This window comes from Pleurodeles waltl, chromosome 1_2 (assembly GCF_031143425.1).
Source record: "Pleurodeles waltl isolate 20211129_DDA chromosome 1_2, aPleWal1.hap1.20221129, whole genome shotgun sequence".
NCBI lineage: Eukaryota > Metazoa > Chordata > Amphibia > Caudata > Salamandridae > Pleurodeles > Pleurodeles waltl.
Genome location: NC_090437.1, coordinates 616,102,708 through 616,128,240, shown reverse-complemented (window position 1 = coordinate 616,128,240; position 25,533 = coordinate 616,102,708). Strand labels below are relative to the sequence as shown.

The 25,533-nt window shown below is 51.3% G+C and overlaps 1 long non-coding RNA gene across 1 annotated transcript in view; it reads right to left on the bottom strand.

Annotated features, from left to right (window-relative positions):
* Positions 1–1,839: 1,839 nt before the first annotated feature.
* LOC138295730 (uncharacterized) overlaps positions 1,840–25,533 on the bottom strand; it is a 358,876-nt gene continuing 335,182 nt past the window's right edge. The window contains exon 3 of the long non-coding RNA XR_011203672.1: positions 1,840–2,430. This is a non-coding gene — a long non-coding RNA (uncharacterized lncRNA). The remainder of the gene's footprint in view (positions 2,431–25,533) is intronic.

Sequence of the window (25,533 nt, the reverse complement as noted above, 5' to 3'; positions counted from 1 at the left end):
CAAGCCCACCTTGTGTAGCGCTGTGACGGGTCATTCATCTTGAGTGAAGCAATGCTGCACAAATCACTGCATTGTCTTACTCTGCACCAGAGAGTGGTTCCATGAGTATACTCATGCAACTCCCACGGTCTTAGATGCATTCCCAGACTTCCAAAACTAGGTTAACCTGGGAATGCGCAAGAAAGTACAGCCTTCCCAGGAGTGGCCTAACAAGGTGTTATACCATCATCTTTCAATGTCTTCTGCATTCTGCAGCACATGTACATGTCAGAATATGCCTCACAGGATCATTTGCTTTGCATGAAGGTGCACTTTCATGCACAAATATGTATCTGCATGCAACACATGCACCCTTGCACTTTGGTGCAAGGGTGCCTGTGTTGGTCCTAGGCAGCCAAAACAGTGCTGGCACAGGGGAAAAGACAGCCATTTTGCTTTCATACATAGAAGTGCACTGCACTGTGTAACCATGCTCATAAAATGCCCTTCTGTTTACAGTCACAGGCCTTTCAGGGAGCAATACTTTGATCCACAGGTATCAGGCTACCACCAGCATTATGACATGCAGCACACACACTCAGTCACTGCACACTGTTTGGTTCTACACTCCCTTTGTACTACACTGGAGTGTGTCAAGGTAATCACACACTACCAGCACACACACATTAACCATGTGCACCCTGTTCCATATGTGAATTTATGTGTTGTGTATGCCTTGCACAGGGTTTCATCATGCACAATTTTTATGATCAATATGATATTGAGCAGTTGTGAGTGTAACACACAGCATCAGAACTTTTGAAGAGTTGAGTGATTCAGTAGGCCTTACAGCAGAGATCCTGGGCCACATGGTCATGTTCACTACTACTGTTCAGTACACAGCATGCTGCCACCCCACTTTAACTCAGTCTTACTCCTGGCAAAGGCAGTAGCAGTACATCTACTGTGAGGGCAGGTCTCTGTGTAGCCCTCCCGGTCCAGGAAGACTGCAATACATGACACAGGCCAATGTAATGGTACACATTAATTTTCCATGTTCCCTTTAGAATGATACAAGATTTAGTGAGCAACTATGCAGTTGTACACTTAGGGAAGGGATACACCACTCTTACCACGCAGCGGTAATGTCATACCCAACCATTCCATTGCACCAGGTTCAATGAGATTCTGTATGTATACACATGTTTGTGTTTAACGTTTGAAATGGACACTTTACACTTTTACCATCTCTGTATTCTTGAGGTGATTTGATGGTTGGAAAAACATCCCTAGGTAATGGCACACATTGCAAGGTCATCGGGTTGTGCTCCAGACCTTCAAGCCTCATTGTAATGCTGGCAAAGCATGGAAAATGTGCATTTTGTCAACCGTGGTCAGATGTAGTATGTTTGACAATCTGCCTAGGAAATGAGCCACATGTGTATTGTCTTGAGGATCCCCACCTATGCCTGAATGCCTTTATTACAAATGACATTTTATCATCAACACCTGGCACTAGGCCTTTGTCCATGACAACTGTCACTCATGGTCTGTGATGGTATCTGTTACAATATTTGCTCCTGCAAAGTGATGACATTTTGCATGCTTATCCAATGGTGAGCCACCCTGCAATGAGGGGTTTGCCTCAGGTACAGCAATTTTGGCATATTAGTGATCCATCAATCACTGAATGTCATATGAAACACACTTTGCTGCTGCAGAACACATCAAGATTGCTGGTGGTGTTGTACCGTACAGCTGAAGTGTGTGAGGGCAGGAACTGAATATGTAGATGTAGATATGTGGCAATCCTGGCCTGTCCCTTTTATGAAATACACTGCATTACATTGCATTGCTGCATTGGTTGATTTATTAATTTGAGGCAGGGCCCCATGTTTCTCAACAGCTCAGACAACATGATTGTTACATGTAGAGGCCTCCACCTAATTGAGATGTAAGTGAATCAATTTTTATATTGACTTTGACATAAACACAACAAAATGAATTAATTCAAACATGTATTCATATGTTGAATATTAACATAATTTCAGACATTTTCTCCATCATGTGATATGGTTTAAGATAAAGAAAAATCAAAAATCTGGTCACGTCGCATTGACCAGCCAATGTGTGCTGGATCTCTCCTTTATTTTCACCCTCCTCCTCCATTTGCGCCTCTATGTTCTGGCTCAGAGTCCCACAGGACATTTGTTTTGACACAGATATTATGCAAGGTGACACAGACCAGGATGATTTTTATGACCATGGGGGGAGTACAAAAGTCTTCCCCTGACATGTTCAGGCATCTGTACCCGGACTTCAGAACTCCAAAAGTCCTCTTCACAACATTCCTCTTCTTGCTCAATGCCATATTGTAGTGTTTTTCAGGCTCTTTCTTAGGATGGTGGATTGGGTTCATGACCCATGGAAGCAAACCATATCTTTGGTCAGCTGAAAGTAGGAAAATACAACCGTTAGTGATTATGCACATTATTACTGAGACATGACAGTCCATTTGTGTTATGCATATTGGCAAATTCATACACATTTCTTACAGTATAGAACAATATATGTTAGATACTGTTGACCATTGGTTCCATGTGTCAGTACCATATCCTGATACCTTGGACACTTCTACATGCTGATTTTCAAGTTTAGGCAGTAGTTTACTATGATCAGTATTTTGAAATGTTCTTAAAATGTCTACCTTATGTGCACTCACTATTTTTGCAAAGTGACAAACTTATGATCTGATTTTCTGGCATACATTCAGTCCTACGTAGGTTGTGACAGTGCCAACATGTTTGACACTCACACATACATACGTCCTTTTGAAACCTCTGATGTTGTTGCTTGCCTGCATGACATTGGCACAGCCCTTGATTTGTTCACTTAATTTAGCATGGGTATTTGCTTTGTACATGTAGTGCATTTACAACATGTGACATGGATAGTTATATAGTTTGTGGTCAGCCTACAGTTAGTGCTCGTGTCGGACATGGTGCCATGCTGAACTTAGACTGACACAAAGGTAAGGCAATGTGGGCTGTTTTATGTAGAACAAACTGATTTAGATACAGGTGATTGGTGGATGACATGTTTCACAGCACATTGTTTGACTTTGAGTGTCATATTGAGGGACTCAGATGCAGGAAATGTAGCCAACTTACACCACAAAACTGGTGATCTATCACATTGGTTTAATATGTCAATGTGGCTTGATACCTATGTGTATGTTGGTACCGAGACTGTAAGTAAGACTGAGAAATATGTGTGGTTTGTACTGCTGGTATCACACTGGTACCAGAATTTGACATTTAAAAATAAATTGGGCCAACACTTTCATTGCAGTCTTACTCCAGAACCTTTGGTCAACATACAAATTACTACCACAAGTGACACATTTACTTATAAACACAAGATTTGTTCGCATGCCATTAATTTAGTGGACCTTTCCCCAATAACAAGACTAGGTACTCCATTGAACATACACTCATCTATCACTTAACTTATATGCACCCTTTTTACTCATATTGGCCTGACTTGTGTAACATATGATTTTCGTATTGCTTAGTTAACCAGTGCACATAAAGTGGTTCTGTCCATTCACATAGTGTGAGATGACATCATTCCACGCACAGTTGTTATGTTGCTACTACCTTTGCAGAATCAGCGAGGGAATGTCACAATGGAACATCATTGTTGCAGTAAGTTGTTCCCACTATGTGCGCTAGACACTGGGGGACATATTTATGGCAATGTGGCGCAGTGCATTGCAGCAAGTCACCTTGCTCTCTGCACTGCATCACTGGGAAAGGGCAGAAATGTGCAGTATTTAAGGCATGTGGTGCGTTCCTGTCCTTTCACCCTGCGCTGGCACACAATGGCCTGCGTTGCATGCAGGGTTTTGTGCAGGAAGGGGCACCTTCCTGCACAGAAACAATCCTTAGATACATATTCCACTAGCTATGTGTGCTGCAGAATGCAGTACACATATAAAGATGAAGTAAAGAGGAGATATATAGATATTTCTCCTTGTTACCCCTCACCTGGGGAGTCATATCTTTTTGCCACATTTCTAAGTTTAGAAGGGTGTGACAATCTAGCAATGTATCATCGAATTTGTGTGGAAACACCCAAACAACGTCCATGGAATGTCTTCCTTGTGCAGAGTAATGCAACACAGCTATGTGCCCTGCATTGCATTACTCAGGATTTTTGAAGCCATTAAAAGCTGCACAAAATGGCTTTCATGGCTTCAGAAATCTAATTTAGAGGTTTGTGTCACGCATGTACCATGGTGCGTGGTGCAACCATGACGCAAACCTCTTGTGAATATGCTCCTAGCTCCATATACAAACACAGAGATGGCTATTATGCCAGATATTTTTACATTTCAGTTGGTATGATGTATACTTCAGATTTCCATACCAATCTGTAGGCTATTCCCATATTGCCCATTCTTAAATTGCACTTTTATGATACTGTGTTGGTAGATGTAGGCATCATGTGCACTCCCTGGATATTTGGCCCGCACATTGATGAACATCTGCAGATGGTCCAATATGCCTTGGCAGAATAGGTGTACTTCCGGTTCCTAAAGAGGTTGGATGTTTCAGCAGAGGGCACCAATTGCACATGTGTGCAATCCATTGCACCTGGGACATATGGGAATTGTGCAATGACTTTGCTTTGTGTCCAGTTGTTGTTGTTGGGTCTTGGAGAAGAGAAGGTGATGGGCGGTGAGTTCTGATTATGGCATCCAGGACAGAAGGGAGGAACTCAGAAAATGTTCCCTGTGAGATTCCTCCATTTCTTGCTGGTGTGATCTGGAAGGAACCGGATGCCAGCATGTGAAGCACAGCCATTAGTTTCACATGTGGGGAATGTTATTGGGCCTTGCGGTTGGTGGCTGGAGGCTTGACCCAATCTTATCGAGCAATTGAATGATGGACTCCCTCCAGAGTCAGTAGAATTGTGTGGCCTCGTCCTCCCTGAGGTCAATGAGGGATATGTGCTGCTGAAACACATGCTTCCTCCGCCTTTGCTGCCTATGTGGTGGTGCTCTCCTAGCAACTCCAAGTTGCAGGGTGACAGCCTCCATGGCGTAGTTGAGCTTGCCAACATTTTGTTGTGGGGATGGTGTTTTTGTACCACAGCCACTGTGTCATTTCCTAACCCGGGGTTGCTGATGTGTAGCAATTCTGGTGCATTTCAGGCTTTTCAATGCACTTCACAACGATGCACAATGCATTGACAATTCCACAAATGACTGTGTCACATTTTCAATGAATTCTGCAGGGGAAAGCCTAAATTGCACATACTTTATTGTGCATGGTGCAGTTGGTTTCGGTGTAGCTTTTGCCCCATGCAAGCCTTACAAAATGATACATTTTGGCAAATGCATCATTTTCTAAATATGACTTACTACTTTGCTGCTGTTGCATCACAATTCATGGCATAGCACCGGAGCAAGCCTCTCATAAATATGCTCCTGTGTGTATGAGTGAACCAAAGTAATGAAGGCCTCTGGGATCCATTAAGAATGCTCCTGGCCTGGCCTTTGCACAAAATGAGGTGAGGCTGTTTTCCAGACAGTGGCAGTGTATTGCTAATATTCCTGAAGCTGGAGAGGAGACCTCGACATTGATGTGAAGAGAGAGTAACCAAAGCGTCTTTAAACATGTGCTTATGCCTTTTGCTGAGAGGAGTTGTTGATTAGCTTTCCAGTAGCACTGTCATTTGATGCATGGTAGGGGAAAAGGTGGGACTGAAAATGGACCTCTTAGATAAGGCTAGGCTTTTGCTTTTCCCTGACGAATCTCCAGTGTGGCTGATGATGGCTAAGTGCATATAGGTAGCACCTCTTTGTGCCTTTGTTATGGGTGTTCCAGGCTTGAGACTACCCTGCTGTGAGGAGCAAAAGGTTATGTCTGGAGAGCCTGAAAAGGATATTTTGACATAGAACCAACCACCTTAAGCTAGTTCTGAAAGTCCAGACAGTGATTCCACATCTCCTCTCTACTTATATTGCAATAAAGTGGGACCCACTGACCCATGTGTTGTTCCAGGTCAAAATTGTATTTTGCCAAGAAAGGGTTTTGCTCTACAGAATTCTCAGAGGACAGCTGTTCAAACAGAGCTGGTGTCTTCCTGACTCTCAGAAGTGAGGGGACATCTGCTAAAGTCTACCTCTTGTGGTAAGATCTGATCACCTGTGCTGAGCAGCTTCAAGTCAACCTGCCTGATAAGAGAGTGAAGATGCCTGTCAATTCAGCAGAATGAAAAGAAAGGTGCAGCATGACCCCAGTGTGGACTGAAGGACTACTGAGAGTGATTTCTGATCACTGATGTTGGTGGGCTGCGTAACTTGAGCTGCTATGTCGAGAGAGTGAGTGATGCATTACCAGAGCCACTTGGCCAAGAGATCGAATGTGGTGTGAACTGGTCCACTGTTCCAAGATATCAAGTGGACCAGGTCTCAGGTGTTGAGACAACAGTTCGAGTATAGTGTGACCTGATCTGTTGTGCCAAGTGATTGAGTGCGAAGTGACATGAGCTGCTGTGCCAAGAGATAAAGTGCATTTTGAATAAAGCCACTATGCCGAGAAGTACGATGTGACCGGAGAGGGGAATACCTCACCCACCCGGTATGCCCACCTATTCCCTCACATACTGCCGATCCAATGTTGCAACCTTCTAGAAATGCAAAACCGGTAGGACTGTAATACTTACCGCCAGAACACAGCATTCTCCTGAGAATCCTTTGAGTAACTGAGCAGCTGAAAACACAACCATGAGGGCTAATGCCCAGTCAGAAGAAGGGGAGCAGCAAAGTCAGCAGGGCAGCCGGTGAGGATTCAACCCTATCAGCAGCCTCACATCTGTTTTTGGGTGAGGAATTATACAAAAAGACTGAGAAACTGTGTGCCATTAAGAGTGTTGGTGGTAAAACTGCACATGAGCTAATTCTTTGCTATATGGTGCCCAAGGTGCAGTTCATCAGAGTAAATGGGAGATCCAGGGCCATAGCAGGGAGAGACGCTAACATAGTCTAGTGGTTTGTAGACTTAGCTTTAAATATTTGGGGTTACTGTTGCCCTAGAACCCAATCTTACCTGGATGCTGAACCTTGGTACCCTGATGATTCAGGTGGAGTGGGACCTAGCCATATGGGTCAGTTTCTCATTGAATATGATGGGTAAATTGTCCCTCTTCAAGATTATGATTCTGACGTGTTTCTTCTATGCACCTAAAACTTTGCTTCTGACTATTCCCCAGAGCTAGTTTCAAGTCCTACTCTCCAAAATGTGTTAGTTTTTATGAGACGGAGGGCCTCCAGTAATGGCATTTGGCAAATGCACCCAGTCCACCTATGATGGTGGAATGGATATGGTTTACATACATTTGTATTATTGGGTATCCCAGGCACTGGTGCTGAGTGATTGGTTGTGTGAGGGGTTGGTCTGACTCAGCCTTTGGGTTGTAGGTGGCTTTGGTGAGCCATGATAAGATTGTAGGGATGCTTTATGGATACCCTGTTCCCCGCACCCTTCCATAGATCACTAGAGTGGTGTTTCTGGTGTGGCCCTCAGGTGAGCAGGATGGGAGTGGAAAATTACAATGGAGACCCCTCTCTTGCACTGTTGCATGGTGCAACAGTGCATGCAGCTTGTCGAGTTTCATAAGTGGGACCTCATTGGTATATTGCAGGTGGTAGACATCTGGCAAGGTTTCAGGTGAAGTCTTTAATTGACCTTCAACAAGAATATGACCTCCACAAATCTCAGTTTTGTAAGTTTCTACAACTGTGCCATGCAGTCACCCAACATTGGGACTCTTTAGCCGTTGTTCCAGAGTACAGCCCAAAGGAAGTCAAGATCCTTATGGGTTCAAAAGGGAAATCAGGGATATTCAGAATATATAAATCATAATTCCCCTTATCCCTTAATGGTCTTAAAAGCCCAATGGGCGGGTCCCTTGGATGAGGACGACTGGAGGGACACATTAACGGCTCCCAGATGCTAGCCATAACCTCCTGGCTCCACCTCATTCAACATAACTCTCTGCATATCACCTATCTTACGCCCAAAGGCTGCAGCGGATGTATGTCACACCACACCAGAAGCTTCTTATGCCCAGCAGAGGAGGGAACTTTGTCAATGTTGTCTGGGACTGCCCCATCATTGCTTTATACTGGCAGGAGATTTTTGCAACCCTACTAAGGGTTCTGGTGTGACCAATAGGACCATCACCTGAAAGTTGCCCTCTTGATATATGACTACAGCACCCTTCCTAAAAATCCCTACATGGAGTAGAGTGCACCCTTCTATCTCCATATCCCTAGACTGAGGCCCACATTACACGTTTGGTGGTCACCGGATCGCCAAGCCGGTGGTGGAAGTCGCATAGTCGCCAGGCTGGTGGTGTAGACCGCCATATTACGACCACCCCGGTGATCCAACCGCAGCACAACCAAGTCACTGCCAGTACCGCCAGTGTGGGCAGACGGCCCCGATGGCGGTAGCCATCTCCAGGCGGGTGGGGACCAATACACTGTCCACCATATTACGAGTCAGCAGACTGCCAGGATTTCCGGGGCGGTGCGACTGCTATGAAAAGCATGGCGTGACCTGTTAGCATAAAAGGAGGCACTCACCTCCAGGTACACAGACGCGTCCGCGGCTGCCATGAAAAGTGAACTGGAAGTCTTCCCACTGCTGTATCTCACCATACACCACCAGGACCAGTGATGACGATGAAGACGACAACCGTAAGTACCCCCACCTAGCACACACTGGTGGGAAGGGCAGTTTTACACACCCAAATACAATATACACACCCGGCATAGATAGCGATGGCCACACACATACGCAAACAAGCAACTAAATCAACACACACAGTTACAGACACACACACAATAACTACACAACTGCATACGCAAACTACACACACCACGGCCAACAGACACGTACCATTCTCACAGCACACCGCACACGCACACCACCCCCACTGTCAAACACAGCCGTGCACAACACCCCACGATCACACAATGACAACATCACAAATACAAAAACACATAGGGGGTCATTCTGACCTCGGCGGTAAAAGCCGCTTACCGCCGGTCAGAAGACCGCAACAATACCGCTGCGGCCGCAGTCAGCCGCCACGGTCATTCTGACCCACAACTGCCAAACCTCCAAAAATCCGACCTCCATTGCAGTCCGCCACATCAGCGGCCAGCGATAAACTGGAGATGACTAAACCTCCACCGCCACGCCAACAGAAATACGCCCATGCCATTACGATCCACAAATCCACGCGGCGGTCTTTCAAACGCGGTAGTCTATTGGCGGTACACACCGCCGCGGTCAAAATACACACACCTTTACAAAACACTACCACATTGGACAATTTGAAATACACACACCTGATACACATACAAACAACACTCCCACACATCCAATCAAATATAAAACACACACCCACATCACCCACAAACCCCTACAACCAAAAATCAGAGACGAAGGAGAGAGAGACACATCAGAGAATAGAGAGCCAGACACACAGAGGCACACTACAACATCACACACACCACATAGTAGCACAAAGCACCACACACCAACACACTCATCACCACATACACCACCCCACACCTCATCCACACCACCCCATGGCACCACAAAGACACCCACGCTTTACGGACCAAGAACTCAGGGTGATGGTGGAGGAAATCATAAGAGTGGAACCACAGCTCTTCGGCTCACAGGTTCAGCACACCACCATAGCAAGGAAGGCGGAGCTATGGCAGCGGATCGTGGACAGGGTCAACGCGGTGGGACAGCACCCCAGAAATAGGGACGACATCCGCAAAGGATGGAACGACCTACGGGGGAAGGTGCGCTCGATGGTGTCGCGACACACCATCGCGGTGCAGAAGACTGGCGGAGGACCCCCACCCACCCCACCAGAATTCACAGCATGGGAGCAAGAAGTATTAAACATCCTGCATCCTGAGGGCCTTGCTGGAGTACCCGGAGGAATGGACTCAGGTAAGTCCTATCTCATATACTTCATCCCCCCCACCCCACCAGCATGCCAACCCACACCCCCACCCTCACCCCCAACCCACCACCACACATCATCCCTGAGAATGTTTCCCTAGCACAACCCACCCAACCCCTCACCAACCCTTGCATGCCACCACAAACATTGGACACCCATTACCTAAGCATGACCACTGCACATACCCATCCCCCCCCACAAACCACCCTCACAACACCACCCACAAGGGAATGCCTGCACTGGGGGACAAGGGCACCCATAAATCTCACGCTATTTCACACACAGAAACAATAACCATACTCTCTCACCTCATGCAGGACCCGAACGCCAACACACCGGTCAGGAGGGTCCTCAAATGTCCATCCCACCCCCGGAACAGGCCCCCAGTGAGGACAGCAGCTGGGTCGACCTGGAACCTGATGACCAGCCCGGACCATCGGGGACCTCTGGGCAGTGGGTTCCCCAAACACAGACACAGGCCACAGCAGACCCGAACCCCCCTGGGAACAACAGCACAGCTCCCACCCAGCGGGCCCATGCCTCTGTCTCTAGGACAGGTCAAGCAGCGGTGTGTCTGCCACTACAGGGCACCCAGGCTAACCCAACACCCCAACAACAACAGGGACCTGGGGGCAGTGGGAGTGGGCACACCGTCCAGGGGACAGAGGCCCAGGCAAACAGGGCAACTCGGAGGGCTGCCGTGCGACAGGGGGGGGAGGAGAGGCCCAGGGAACCCACTCTCCAAGAGGCCCTCACTACCATCATGGGAGCATACCACCACTCCCAAGAGACGATGGCGACGGTACTGGCCAGGTTCACCGAGATACAGGCACAGCAGGAAGAACGCTACATGGGGTTCAGCAACCAAATCACCACCATCGCTACCGCCATGGGGAGCATGGTCCAGGCCCTCAACAGGATAGAAGACACGTTGCGGGACCATGTGGCACCACACAGGGCCCCTGTCACTAGCCAGGAACAGCCTACCACCTCCGCCGGCGCTAGTGGACAGGAGGCCCACACACAACGACAGGCCACAAGAACCCCACCTCCTGCTGAAGAACAACCACCCCGCAAGAGGAGCCTAAGACCCCCAAAAAAAACAGAGTAGCATGCCAAGACCACCGCCAGCATGAGATACCCCCAGAAGTCATCCCACTGTCCCACCTTGCCACCCTGTCCAAACTCAAACAGCCCCTGCTCCATCCTTCCACAGGCATATGGACAATAGACCTGTCAGACTGAGAACTGGACTCTGCCATGGACATCACTCCACCCCCACCCATCACCGTTTTCATATAATGTACCATTATCTAAGCACACAAAATAAAACAATTATTGCACCGAAAACCGTTTGGAGTCATGCTGTATTCTCAAAAAATCGTACAACCCATAACAGTTCACAATATGTGATGTCAGTTAGTGATGACAACATACCAATGTCAATACGCTGTAGTACATGGCCAAACCAAGCAGAAGTCGGGCTATGAGTCATTAAGCACTGAGAAGGGAAGGGAAAAAGAAATGTTATTTAAAAGAGCTGGGGGGAAATACATAAAGTTGAGATGCATGAGGCTCTAAGTAAATGGGAAATGGCGTGGCTGAACCTTACCTGTGTGCTACTGAAAATACTGTTGTATGACAGCTTCCCTGTTGTCTGTTTCCTCACCGTCGTCTTCCTCCTCTTCACTCTCCACAGGCTCCACGGCTTCTACGACACCACCATCTGGACCATCCTCCTGCAGGAAAGGCACCTGGCGTCGCAATGCAAGATTGTGAAGCATACAGCAGGCCACGATGATATGACACACCTTCTTTGGTGAGTACATTAGGGATCCACCTGTCATATGCAGGCACCTAAACCTGGCCTTCAGGAGGCCGAAGGTCCTTTCTATGACCCTCCTAGTACGCCCATGGGCCTCATTGTACCGTTCCTCTGCCCTGGTCCTGGGATTCCTCACTGGGGTCAATAGCCACGGCAGGTTGGGGTAACCAGAGTCACCTATTAGCCACACACGCTGTCTCTGTAGCTGTTCCATCACATAGGGGACGCTGCTATTACGCATAACATACGCGTCATGCACTGACCCAGGGAACATGGCATTTACATGGGAGATGTACTGGTCTGCCAAACAGACAACCTGCACATTCATAGAATGGTAATTTTTCCTATTTCTGTACACCTGTTCATCGTCATTTGGGGGTGCTAATGCCAGATGGGTCCCATCAATGGCACCAATGATGTTGGGGATATGTCCAAGGGCATAGAAATCATCCTTCACTGTGGCCAAATCAGCCTCTTCTGGGAATATGATGTAGCTCCTCATGAGTTTCATCAGGGCAGACAACACTCTGGACAGAATCTTTGAAAACGTAGGCTGAGACATTCCAGATGACATGGCCACTGTTGTCTGGAATGAGCCACTTGCAAAAAAATGGAGGACTGATAGAACCTGCACTAGAGGGGGAATTCCTGTGGGTTGGCGGATGGGTGACATCAGGTCTGGCTCCAGCTGGGCACACAGTTCATGTATAGTGGCTCGGTCAAGTCGGTATCGGAGTATTATATGGCGTTCTTCCATTGTCGACAGGTCAACCAGCGGCCGGTACACGGGAGGATTCCTCCTTCTCCTCGCAAGTCCCTGCGGACGGTGCCTAGGAAGGACAACATGGAGCACTGAGTCAATCAACTCACAGGTACGTACAACACAGCTTGCACAGTACACGAAAATGTATTGACTGCTATGTTTGTATGTGTGCAAATGCAAGGCCTAGGCCTGTGTGACGCAGTAGAATTTAAGCCATGGGGGCCCTTGAAATGGCGGCTGCCTGACCTCTAAACTGGGACAATGGGATGTGAGGTCAATGCGCTGGCGTGGCACACCGTGGCGGTAGGCGGTCGAAGACCGCTGTACGAAGTCGCATTGGTTAACATTGAACCCTATGGGATTCAGGAGCCAATGACGATGTGCGCCGGCGGTCGCGGTACGCACCGCCGCGGGCGTGACCGCCATTTTCTATCTGCTTAATCACTCGAGACCTGATCATCCACAGGAGAGGACCTATACTGCAAGTGCTGCTGTGAACTCGGTCTGGAAGAGACAATGGCTGCTGCGACTGGGGAAAGGGCCCCTGCCTTCACGTCTGAAGAGTTGGAGAAACTTGTGGACGGGGTCCTCCCCCAGTATGCGCTACTCTACGGTCCTCCAGACCAACAGGTGAGTACACTGAGTGCACATTGAATGGGTAATGCCTGTGTGGAGTGGGGTGGCTGTCAGTTTGTGGGGTGGGGAGAAAATGAGGAATGCAACGCACGACTGATGAGAGTATGGGCCACATGGCAAGGGTGGGGAGGGGGGCATGTACTCCAAACATGCAGAAATTTGACGTTTTCTCTTTCCCACCCTGTACATGTCAAACAGGTGAGCGCCCATCAGAAAATCGATATTTGGCGTGCCATCGCCAAGGAAGTCCGGGCCCTGGGGGTCTACACCAGACGGGGCACCCACTGTCGGAAGAGGTGGGAGGACATCCGCTGCGGAACCCGAAAGACCGCTGAGTCACTGCTGGGGATGGCCTCCCGACCTAGGAGGGGTGCCAGTCGTACCCTGACCCCCCTGATGTCCCGGATCCTGGCGGTGGCCTACCCTGATTTGGATGGGCGCTTGAGGACATCACAGCAGACACAAGGGGGTGAGTATCAGCACATTCTCCTATCTATACGCGCAGTGGAGGCGTCTGGGTGGGGGAGGAGGGCTGTGGGTGACAGTAGGCTAGGGCACTTTCTGTAGTGTAGTCCCCTCCCTTAGACATGGCCCTGTGCCCCCGCCCACCACCTCTGTAGGGTGCCAAGTGCAGCTATCCATGGTCCAACATCACCCATGAGCGCGTCTGTTGTCCCTAGACCTGTTGGCCTAGTCAGGAGTACAGAGTAGTGTACCCCAAGTTCGAGGCTTAGTGCATGAGGCACCTGTGTCTGTCCTCTCCGCCAAGGCTATTGACAAGGCATGCACTCAACTTTGTTTTATTTCTCCCCCCACCCTTATTCTTTGTTTCTTGGGCATTAGCATCATCAGGCGGAGGAGAATTGGCGTCGGAGCACGAGGGAGCTGCAGGTCACCAGGCCCTGGTGGGCACTGACACAGACACCGAGGGCACCAGTGATCCGGAGGGCGAGGGGAGCACCACAACGGGGGCCGGTGGAGACACCAGCGACACGGACACGTCCTCATTTGGGAGCTCCCTAGCTAGGGCGGCAACATCTGTGCCCCCCGCAACAACAGGTACAGCCGCCACCCAGCGCACCAGCACCGCCCTCCCAGCAGCCTCTCAGTCTTCGCTCCGTGCCCGTTCGCCCAGGAAGGCGCGCGTCTCCTTCGCCCCAGGCACCTCAGCCCCTGCCTCTGTCACCCCTGCTGCCCTCAGTGCGGAGCTCATTGACCTCGTGAGGACGCTCATTGTTGGGCAGACTACCCTTTTGAATGCCATCCAGGGGGTGCAAAGGGAGGTGCAACAGAGCAATGCCTACCTGGAGGGCATTCATTCGGGTCAGGCTGCCCATCAACGAGCGTTCACTTCTCTGGCCTCAGCACTGACGGCAGCCATTGTCCCTGTCTCCAGTCTCCCTCTTCTAACTGCCACCAGCCTTTCTCTGTCTCCTGTTCCTCAGCCTATCCCATCCACACCATCTGACCAGCCTGCACACACCTCAACACCCAAGGCCAGCTCATCCAAACATAAGCACCACAGAACACACAAGCATTCACCCAAGCAACACCCAGTTGCAGACATACCAACAGTCACTACCACCTCTGTGTCCCCCTCCTCCTCGTCTCCCTCCTCCCTCCCTGTGACGTCTACACTCACACCTGCATGCACACCAACATCAGCCAGTTCTTCCATCACTAGCACACCCTCCACTACAGTCCTCACACGTGCAGTCACCACCCCCACTGCCATGTACACGTCCCCTGTGTCCTCTCCCACTGTGTCTGTCACCCCCTCTTCCAAGACACATAAACGCAGGCAGACACCCAAACAACAGCCAACCACCTCACGACAGCCTACGTCTCAGTCACCTGCACCCAAGGACAGCACACCTGACTCTCCTACAACCACATCCTCTTCCTCCACTTCTATCTCCACTACTCCTACCCTTTACCCTGGTCCAAAGAAATATTACCTCTCAAATGTTGACCTCTTTTCCTCCCCTGACCCACCCCCTCCATCTGGGAAAAGTCCCAAAGGCACCTCAGCCACCACCAGCCCAGCTTCCAAGGTACAAGTGGTGCATGGAATATGGAGTCCACCCTTTGGCGGCAGTGACACTTCACTGAGCAGCAAGGGGACTGGCAGCCCCCCCCCAGGCAAGAGGACCCGGAAAGTGAAGGGCCGCCGTGAGCGGACTGAGACGGATGCCCCCAAGGAGGTGACTCCGGCCACTTCACCTGCCACAACAGCCAGGGGAGGCAAGGGACCGAGAGCCCCATCTAAGGAGCGGAAGGGCAGCAGGGCGGAGAGGCCAGCCACCAGGAGCGCGGAGCAGGAGGGCCCCACACGCCCCATCCCGGCTGCAAGGGACGACACCAAAGGGCCCAGGACTCCGTCTCCGAAGGGGCCTGACACTGCACGTTCGGAGGGCGAGTGAGCAGGTTGTCCAGGCCAGGTCTGACTCCCTACACTGACTGGAAGAGCACCGCTGAAGAGGGCCCCGCCGTGAAGACAAGCACCGCGGAACAGGGCCCCGCCGTGAAGACAAGCACCGCTGAACAGGGCCCCGCCGTGAAGACAAGCACCGCTGAACAGGGCCCCACCGTGCAGAAGAGCACCGCTGAAGAGGGCCCCGCCATGCAGAAGAGCACCGCTGAAGAGGGCCCCGCCGTGCAGAAGAGCACCGCTGAACAGGGCCCCACCGTGCAGAAGAGCACCGCTGAAGAGGGCCCTGCCGTGCAGAAGAGCACCGCTGAACAGAGCCCCGCCGTGCAGAAGAGCACCGCTGAAGAGGGCCCCGCCGTGAAGACAAGCACCGCTGAACAGGGCCCCGCCGTGCAGAAGAGCACCGCTGAAGAGGGCCCCGCCATGAAGACAAGCACCGCTGAACAGGGCCCCGCCGTGCAGAAGAGCACCGCTGAAAAGGGCCCCGCCGTGCAGAAGAGCACCGCTGAAGAGGGCCCCGCCGTGCAGAAGAGCACCGCTGAACAGGGCCCCGCCGTGCAGAAGAGCACCGCTGAAGAGGGCCCCGCCGTGCAGAAGAGCACCGCTGAACAGGGCCCCGCCGTGCAGAAGAGCACCGCTGAAGAGGGCCCCGCCGTGAAGACAAGCACCGCTGAACAGGGCCCCGCCGTGAAGACAAGCACCGCTGAAGAGGGCCCCGCCGTGAAGACAAGCACCGCTGAACAGGGCCCCTCCGTCTCAAGCACCGCTCCGCTGGGCCCTTCATCACAAGCACCGCTCCGCTGGGCCCTTCCTGTCAAGCACCGCTCCGCTGGGCCCTTCATCACAAGCACCGCTCCGCTGGGCCCTTCCTGTCAAGCACTGCTCCGCTGGGCACCGCCGTCTCAAGCACCGCTCCGCTGGGCCCTTCATCACAAGCACCGCTCCGCTGGGCCCTTCCTGTCAAGCACCGCTCCGCTGGGCCCTTCATCACAAGCACCGCTCCGCTGGGCCCTTCCTGTCAAGCACCGCTGAACAGGGCCCCGCCGTGCAGAAGAGCACCGCTGAAGAGGGCCCCGCCGTGAAGACAAGCACCGCTGAACAGGGCCCCGCCGTGAAGACAAGCACCGCTGAAGAGGGCCCCGCCGTGAAGACAAGCACCGCTGAAAAGGGCCCCGCCGTGAAGACAAGCACCGCTGAAGAGGGCCCCGCCGTGAAGACAAGCACCGCTGAACAGGGCCCCGCCGTGAAGACAAGCACCGCTGAACAGGGCCCCGCCGTGAAGACAAGCACCGCTGAAGAGGGCCCCGCCGTGAAGACAAGCACCGCTGAACAGGGCCCCGCCGTGAAGACAAGCACCGCTGAAGAGGGCCCGCCGTGAAGACAAGCACCACTGAACAGGGCCCCGCTGTGAAGACAAGCACCGCTGAACAGGGCCCCGCCGTGAAGACAAGCACCGCTGAACAGGGCCCCGCCGTGAAGACAAGCACCGCTGAACAGGGCCCCGCCGTGAAGACAAGCACCGCTAAAGAGGGCCCCGCCGTGAAGACAAGCACCGCTAAAGAGGGCCCCGCCGTGAAGACAAGCACCGCTGAACAGGGCCCCGCCGTCTCAAGCACCGCTCCGCTGGGCCCTTCCTGTCAAGCACCGCTCCGCTGGGCCCTTCATCACAAGCACCGCTCCGCTGGGCCCTTCCTGTCAAGCACCGCTCCGCTGGGCCCTTCATCACAAGCACCGCTCCGCTGGGCCCTTCCTGTCAAACACCGCTCCGCTGGGCACCGCCGTCTCAAGCACCGCTCCGCTGGGCCCTTCCTGTCAAGCACCGCTCCGCTGGGCCCTTCATCACAAGCACCGCTCCGCTGGGCCCTTCCTGTCAAGCACCGCTCCGCTGGGCACCGCCGTCTCAAGCACCGCTCCGCTGGGCCCTTCCTGTCACGCACCGCTCCGCTGGGCACCGCCGTCTCAAGCACCGCTCCGCTGGGCCCTTCCTGTCAAGCACCGCTCCGCTGGGCACCGCCGTCTCAAGCACCGCCCTGCTGGGCCCTTCCTGTCAAGCACCGCTCCGCTGGGCACCGCCGTCTCAAGCACCGCTCCGCTGGGCCCTTCCTGTCACGCACCGCTCCGCTGGGCACCGCCGTCTCAAGCACCGCTCCGCTGGGCACCGCCGTCTCAAGCACCGCTCCGCTGGGCCCTTCCTGTCAAGCACTGCTCCGCTGGGCACCGCCGTCTCAAGCACCGCTCCGCTGGGCCCTTCCTGTCAGGCACTGTTCAGGGTTCACTGTGCCCACCATGCATCCTCCTTGTCCAGTGGGGACATTTATCCACCTGATGGACTGTGGCTTTGCACACCCCAGGATGGCACAGTGGGCAATCCACCCACTGTAGAGACTTGAGAGACTGTGGCTTTGCCCTCCCCAGGATGGCACAGTGGGCAATCCACCCACTGTAGAGACTTTGCGAGACTGTGGCTTTGCACTCCCCAGGATGGCACAGTGGGCAATCCACCCACTGTAGAGACTTTGCGAGACTGTGGCTTTGCACTCCCCAGGATGGCACAGTGGGCAACCCACCCACTGGAGAGATTTGAGAGACTGTGGCTTTGCACTCCCCAGGATGGCACAGTGGCCATGGTGGCCCCTTCGTGGATCTGGCGTCGTGGACTCATGTGGCTGTGGTGCCCCCCCCTTCCCTTCCCCCTGAGGTGCCTGTGGTTTTGTCACCAGATGCCCCTGCAGTGTTCTCTCCAAAGGACTCAGGTCTCCTGTGTGGGCTTTGCCCTTGTTTCGCTACTCTTTTGGCCCACGGACATGATGGATTTGTAAGATGTGCAGGACTACTTGCTTCAGTTATCCACTGCTGTGTAAATAATTTGTTTGACAGAAGAAAGTTTTGATGGTTGATAAATACTTTTCTGAGACTATTTTATATTTATTCTCAATTTGGTTATGTGATTGTATTTTTTACGGGTGTTTGGGTGGTGTCACTGTGACTTGTTGCTCTGCATTGGTGTGTACATCTTGGGGGGGTGGTGGGGGTCGCATATGTGTGTGCCCGTAACCTTTCCTCCTCCCCCCTCCCGTGTGTCGTAGGTGCAGTACTCACCGTTGACGTCTGCGGCGGAGTTCGTACTCGTGGTAGATGAGCAGGTAGACGAGTGCAGGTATGATGTTCAATTCGGGTTCCATGCTGTCCTCCGTCCTGCGTAGAGGTGAGCGTTTTCCCGTTCGTAGTCTGTTTCCGCCGTGTTTTTATCGGCGGTGCTCCCGCCCCGGAAAAGGTGGCGGATTGGTGAGTTGTGATAGGGTGGGCGGTACATTGTCTGCTGCCTGCCTGTTGGCGGTGACCGCCGCGCTGTTTGTTTGTCCCGCTGTGGCGGTCGGAGTGTTAATGTGGCGGTCTCTGTTGGCGGTTCCCGCCAGGGTCAGAATTCCATTTTTCGGGCCGCCAGCCTGTTGGCGGGTTGGCCGCCGCTTTATCACCGACCGCCAGGGTCAGAATCACCCCCATAGTCAGGAAGGCACATCGAAGAACTGCACCCAACAACACATACTGGCAACAATATGAAGCAACAACACACAATCATAGAAATAGTACAGGCATCCAAAAAAGGCCTCAGTTGACACACCACGTTCAACCAACATTCAAGGGACATCACAGATGCATCACTATACACATGGCCGCACACACCACTACCACACAATGCCACACACAACCATAACAACACATCACAACAAGCACATGGCACAAGTCATCAGCCTAGCGCATGCAGCAAGATATATTCATCCCATACACATACAACACATGCATCAAAGTATACAGCTATAACACAATTATGTTGAAGGAAGTCAGGACAATTTCTCAATCTTGACATCCATAGCTATGTGGGCAGATGTATTAAAATGTTAAAAACAGATAAAACTGTATACAGATGAGGCCTACTAGCCAGTCCAAATGTCAGATGTGCTCCAGGCACATTGGGCAAATTCACATGCCCCAAATTGACTCCAGACTGCAAATTGGCCTCAAATGGCAGGGGCATCAATGGGGCAAGGAGGAACCTCAGGGGTGGGGGAGGAGTGGTGGGAGGGTTTTGGCTTGGAAGGGAATCCTTGGGTTTAGGTTTGGGAGGGGGTGTTTAGGCTTGGCTTTTTATTGTAGCGAAGGGGGTCTGGATTTTGGGGTAGGAGTAGAGACCTTTGGCTTTGGAGGTGGTTTCTTAGCAGGGGGAGGGGCATGGGAGGACAGGGAGGTTGAAGGTCTGGGTTGAGGCAGGGAGACATGGCACTTAGGGGCTTCACAGGGTGGGACAGCAGCAGGGAACAGGTCAAGACTGGAAAGGAAAACGTATTTAGGTATACTGGGTGGTCATGGGTAAAATGTTTGTGGAGTGGAGGTAGAGGGAGTGCTTGTAGGAGGTGCAGATGTGCTGGACGTGGATGGAGGTGTGTGCAATGTGTGCTTATGTGTGGTGGATATATTTGGGTGGGTGAGAGAGGGCATTTATGTTTTTTGGGAGGGGGAAGAGATACAGGGAGATGTTAGGCAAGATGTGTGAGTGTACGTTGAGGTGGTGGCTGCAAGTAAGACGGATGTGCTGCATGTGGTTGTGATGGTTGTGGTGAGTGCAGGTGTGTGGGGTGGATGTCTGCGGCAGGATCATTGAGTGTTGGTGTAGAGATGGCAGGTGTGAGTGGTGATGTGACTATGAAGGAGGAGATGGAGGGGGAGACAGTGCAAGGAGTGGCTTTTGTTGTGTCTGCAGGTATGTGTTGACCATGTGCATGCTTATGGTGTGTCCTATGGTGCCCGTGTTTGTCTTTGTGCACCTTGTCTGTTGTAGTGGGTGAATGTTGCTCTGTATGTATGTTCTGGAAGGGTGAGAGGAGAGGGGTGGTGGATTGGCACAGGTAGCTGGAGGGGGTATGGAAGATGAAGGGACACTGGCTGCCGTCAAGGAGGCGGCCAGAGCCTGAAACAATCTCTGCAGGACAGCCAAGGCACTGTGAAAGGATTCTAGGTAGGCATTACTTTGTTGCATCTGGGATACCAGTCCCTGGATGGCATTCACGATGGTTGACTGCCCCACAGAGATGGACCTCAGGAGGTTGATAGCCTCCTCATTAAGGACAGCAGGGCTGGTGGGGGCAGGGGCAGAGGTGCCTGCGACAAAGGAAACACCCACCCTCCTGGGTGAGCGGGCATGGGCACCTGGGTGGGGAGCTACAGGGAGGGCAGTCCTGGTAAGGGGGTGATGGATAGGGATGGTGCAAGGATGAGTCCATATGGGTCCACCACCGCTAGGGAGCTTACTTCGGAGGAGGAATGCAAAGATGATGTTGCTGTACCGGTATCCCCCATGGTGCTCACCTCACCCTCCGACCCACTGGTCCCTTCGGCGGCATCGGTGGACTCTGCCTCCTGGGTCCTGTGGGCTGCAGCTTCCCCCCCTCGCCAGTGACCCTTCTCCTTCACCTGATGATGCTCATACACACAAGGATGGAAGAGGACAGGGAGAGGGGATGCGAGAGAAAGAAAGGGAGGAAAGGGTCAATACCTACCCATCTAGTACACATACCAACAAGTAATCTACTCCTCTTCTGGTGTGGCAAGGATTGGCTTCTGAAACATTGTCCTCAGACATTAATCATGAAGACAAAACCCAATATGCAAGCTGTTACCTCCTAGGTCCAACAAAATGACTAGTTTGGACATGCTGCAGACTGTCATCTGTCATTCTACAATGCTAAAAACTACCAACTACCCACACATATTGACCAATCTGACACTTTAGACACATTGTTTTTCATATGTCATGAATAGGCTCATGGCACACAAATTATTGGACAGGTTGGTGAAGGACTCATGATGTAAAGACGTCCATTGAGAATGCAATGATTGCACAGTGGAAGTTCCCTGCTCACAGGATTTCTTACCCAATATCAGCCCTAACTAGATGACATTGGCTATCTAAAGCAGACTCAGGGATAGGGAAATAAGGTATGAAAAACTCTCAACATAAGAGTGTGTTTAAAAGTTACTGGTGAAGGAGGTATAGGACCATCATAGTACTGCTTGCATGGTGTTTAAAAGCTAACTCACGCCACTTCTAAACAGTGGAAGTAATAGCCAGGACTATGATCTTATCCAATGTACACACACCTCATTAGTATCTACATAATCCAACTGAAACAATAGAAGCCCATACAAATGATATGAAACAGTCAGTACTCACCCCCTGGTGGCTGCTGTGCTGCCTTGAAGCACCCATTTCACTCCGGGTTGGGCACCGCCAATATGCAGGCCGTTAGAGGGGACAGGGTCCGACAGGCACCCCTCCGTCTTTGGGAGGAAGTCCCAAGCTGGGCCTGATCTTCCAGGCCCAGCGTCTCAGGTACTCCCAGTGCTTTCTGCAGTGGGTGCTCCTCCAGCTATATACCACCAGGGTCGGCACTTGCTTGGCGATGGCTCTCCATAACCTCTTCTTCTGATGGGCACTGACCTGCATGGAAGACACAGAAAAAAGGAGAGATTCATGTAGAGTTACAGTACACCTACAGCAGTGGCCTACACACAGCACATGCTCATACAGAGTCCACAATACGCCATTAGCATTCAAACAACACAACCCCAGCAGTTAATCATGCCATGTCTATATTCATGCACTTTCGCCGTCAAACAACTCCCTAGCTGATAAGTATACTGTTAGAAATGGGGACTTTGGTTGACAGTCCGGTTACCCCCTGTTCAAGCAAGGACCCTCACTCTAGTTAGGATAAAAGAGAATCACCCTCAGCTAACCCCTGCTTACCCCCTTGGTAGCTTGGCAGAGCAGTAGGCTTAACCTCAGAGTGCTAGGTGTAAAGTATTTGTACCAACACACACAGTAACTCAATGAAACCACTACAAAATGACACAACACCAGTTTAGAAAAATAGGAAATATTTATCTAGACAAAACAAGACCAAAACGACAAAAAATCCAACATACACAAGTCAAGTTATGATTTTTTAAAGGTTTAAAATAAAAAGAGTCTTTAGGTAGTTGTAACAACACACTAGCGCTGCTAGCGTGTAAATGTACCTGGTTTGCGTCAAAAATAACCCCGCACGGGCGGTGTGCGTCGAAAGTAACCCTGCACGGCTGTGTGCGTCGAAAACAACTCGGCACGGCGGTGCGTGTTGAAAAAGCCAGCCACACGACGATCCGAAAGTCCCGCGGCGCAGGGTGCGATCTCTCAGCCTCCGTCAGCGATGCTGCGCGTCGTTTCTCCTGCTCCGGGCGTCGGTTTTTCGGTCGCGTTTCCTGCGGCGTCGTTTCTCAGCTGCGGAACCGGCGTCGCGTCGTTTTCTCAGCCGCGATCGGATTCGCGTCGATCTTTTCTCCGCACGGCGCTCGGTGCGTGTATTTTTGTCCTTAGGCTGCCAGCCTCTCCTTTCAGGGTCCCAGGGACTAGAAGGGCACCACAGAGCAGAGTAGGGGTCTCTCCAGAGACTCCAGGTGCTGGCAGGAAGAAGTCTTTGCTATCCCTGAGACTTCAACAACAGGAGGCAAGCTCTACATCAAGCCCTTGGAGATTTCTTCTTCAAGATGGAAGGCACACAAAGTCCAGTCTTTGCCCTCTTACTCTGGCAGAAGCCGCACTGCAGGAAAGCTCCACAAAGCACAGTCACAGGCAGGGCAGCACGTTTTCCTCAGCTATCAGCTCTTCTCCAGGCAGAGGTTCCTCTTGGTTCCAGAAGTGTTTCTAAAGTTTGTAAGTTTGGGTGCCCTTCTTATACCCATTTTAGTCTTTGAAGTCACCTTCCTTCAAAGGGGACTCACACCTTCTTGTGAAATCCTGCCTTGCCCAGGCAAGGCCTCAGACACACACCAGGGGGCTGGAGACAGCATTGTCAGAGGCAGGCACAGTCCTTTCAGATGAGAGTGACCACTCCACCCCTCCCTCCTAGCAGAGATGGCTAATCAGGAATGCAGATCACACCCCAGCTCCCTTTGTGTCACTGTCTGGTGTGAGGTGAAAAACAACCCAACTGTCAAACTGACCCAGACAGGGAATCCACAAACAAGGCAGAGTCACAGAATGGTTTAAGCAAGAAAATGCTCACTTTCTAAAAGTGGCATTTCCAAACTCACAATCTCAAAATCAACTTTCCTAAAAGATGTATTTTTAAATTGTGAGTTCAGGGATCCCAAACTCCACATGTCCATCTACTCTCTAGGGGAATCTACACTTTAATCATATTTAAAGGTAGCCCCCATATTATCCTATGAGAGAGACAGACCTTGCAACAGTGAAAACGAAATTGGTAGTATTTCACTGTTAGGACATATAAACCACATTACTATATGTCCTACCTTATCCATACACTGCACCCTGCCCTTGGGGCTACCTAGGGCCTACCTTAGGGGTGCCTTACATGTAAGAAAAGGGAAGGTTTAGGCCTGGCAAGTGGGTACACTTGCCAAGTCGAATTTACAGTGTAAAAATACACATACAGACACTGCAGTGGCAGGTCTGAGACATGATTACAGAACTACTTATGTGGGTGGCACAACCAGTGCTGCAGGCCCACTAGTAGTATTTGATTTACAGGCCCTGGCACCTCTAGTGCACATTACTAGGGACTTACTAGTAATTCAAATATGCCAATCATGGATGAACCACTTACATATAATTTAAACAGGAGCACTTGCACTTTAGCACTGGTTAGCAGTGGTAAAGTGCCCAGAGTAACAAAAACAGCAAAATCAGAGTCCAGCACACATCAACAACCTGGGGAACAGAGGCAAAAAGTTAAGGGAGACCACGCCAAGGATGAAAAGTCTAACACGTGTCCCCCCCAGCTAAAAGTGGGGAGCAACTACCCAACCTCATGGGAGTTCTCATCACTAAGGCGGAAGAACCTGGACAGACCATCAGCATTGGCGTGTTCTGTACCGGGTCGATGTTCCACCGTAAAGTCCATCCCCTGTAGGGAAATGGACCACCTCAACAAGTTTGGGTTCTCACCCCTCATCTGCATTAACCATCTGAGGGGTCTGTGGTCGGTCTGAACTCGGAAGTGAGTCCCAAACGAGTAGGGTCTTAGCTTCTTCAGTGCCCAGACCACAGCAAACGCTTCACGTTCTATGGCACTCCACCTACGTTCCCTGGGTAGTAACCTCCTGCTAATGAAGGCTACGGGTTGATCTAGGCCCTCTTCATTCAGCTGTGAGAGTACTGCTCCAATACCATGCTCTGAGGCGTCTGTCTGTACAACAAACTCCGTGGAGTAGTCAGGTGCCTTCAGCACCGGTGCTGTGCACATGGCCGCCTTCAGGGCATCAAAAGCGTTCTGGCAAGCCTCTGTCCAGATCACTTTCTTGGGTTGCTTCTTAGAAGTCAACTCAGTTAAGGGGGTAACAATGGTACCATATCCCTTAACGAACCTCCGATAGTATCCTGTGAGACCTAAAAAGGCTCTCACTTCAGTCTGGGTCTTGGGAGGCTCCCAAGCCAGAATCGTGTCAATCTTAGGCTGTAGGGGTGCCACCTGGCCACTCCCCACCTGGTGTCCTAAGTACACAACAGAACCCTGCCCTATTTGGCACTTGCTCGCCTTAATAGTGAGGCCTGCCTTCTGCAGGGCCTCTAACACTCTCCAGAGGTGTTGCAGGTGTTCCTCCCATGTGGAACTAAACACAGCAATGTCATCCAGGTAGGCGGCACTGAACTCATCCAGTCCTGCCAACACCTGGTTGACCAACCTCTGAAAGGTGGCAGGGGCATTCTTCATCCCAAAGGGCATCACATTGAAGTGGAAGTGCCCATCGGGGGTAGAGAATGCTGACCTCTCC